The sequence below is a fragment of the Nicrophorus vespilloides genome, unplaced genomic scaffold (assembly GCF_001412225.1).
Source record: "Nicrophorus vespilloides isolate i.1.1-1 unplaced genomic scaffold, Nicve_v1.0, whole genome shotgun sequence".
In the NCBI taxonomy this organism is placed as follows: Eukaryota; Metazoa; Arthropoda; class Insecta; order Coleoptera; family Silphidae; genus Nicrophorus; species Nicrophorus vespilloides.
In genome coordinates, this window is record NW_017096371.1 from 26,236 (window position 1) to 27,642 (window position 1,407).

Sequence of the window (1,407 nt, forward strand, 5' to 3'; positions counted from 1 at the left end):
TGACTTTAAACTATAAAACAACAAAATACAGATTCCAAATATTCAATTGAATCAAAAATATACTAACTTCAATTGCAGCAAATAAATCTAAGAAATCTAAATCTAAATAACAATTATATTACCTAAAACTGAAAACTGAAACTTTCTCGACAACATAAATTCTAATGCAACAAATGTTTGTCTCTAAATAAAAATCGTACATTTTAGCCCAAAACTAAATTACAAGCAACACTTTAATTTTATCTATATTAATTACATAAATGTAATACCATTAAACATTAGCTAATCATGATAAGTACGATTGATGAAATTCTCTTATTTACATACAACGTTAAGCATTAACTGCTATCATAATAAAATAATTAAAGATATTGGTAGCAAATTTCAAAGATTGTAACACATATTTTTTCTAATACAAGACAATTACTTTCCAATAATAATACAACCGTAATTTCTTTCCAATCGTGATTTTAAACTATCAAACAACAAAATACAGTTTCCAAATATTCAATTGAATCAAAAATATATAAAATTCAATTGCAGCAAATAAATCTAAGAAATATAAATAACAATTATATTACCTAAAACTGAAAACTGAAACTTTCTCGACAACATAAATTCTAATGCAACAATGTTTGTCTCTAAATAAAAATCGTACATTTTAGCCCAAAACTAAATTACAAGCAACACTTTAATTTTATCTATATTAATTACATAAATGTAATACCATTAAACATTAGCTAATCATGATAAGTACGATTGATGAAATTCTCTTATTTACATACAACGATAAGCATTAACTGCTATCACAATAAAATAATTAAAGATATTGGTAGCAAATTTCAAAAATTGTAACACATATTTTTTTTCTAATGCAAGACGATTACTTTCCAATAATAATACAACCGTAATTTCTTTCCAATCGTGACTTTAAACTATCAAACAACAAAATACAGTTTCAAAATATTCAATTGAATCAAAAATATACTAAATTCAATTGCAGCAAATAAATCTAAGAAATCTAAATCTAAATAACAATTATATTACCTAAAACTGAAAACTGAAACTTTCTCGACAACATAAATTCTAATGCAACAATGTTTTTCTCTAAATAAAAATCGTACATTTTAGCCCATTTCTTTCCAATCGTGACTTTAAACTATCAAACAACAAAATACAGTTTCCAAATATTCAATTGAATCAAAAATATACTAAATTCAATTGCAGCAAATAAATCTAAGAAATCTAAATCTAAATAACAATTATATTACCTAAAACTGAAAACTGAAACTTTCTCGACAACATAATTCTAATGCAACAAATGTTTGTCTCTAAATAAAAATCGTACATTTTAGCCCAAAACTAAATTACAAACAACACTTTAATTTATCTTATATTAATTACATA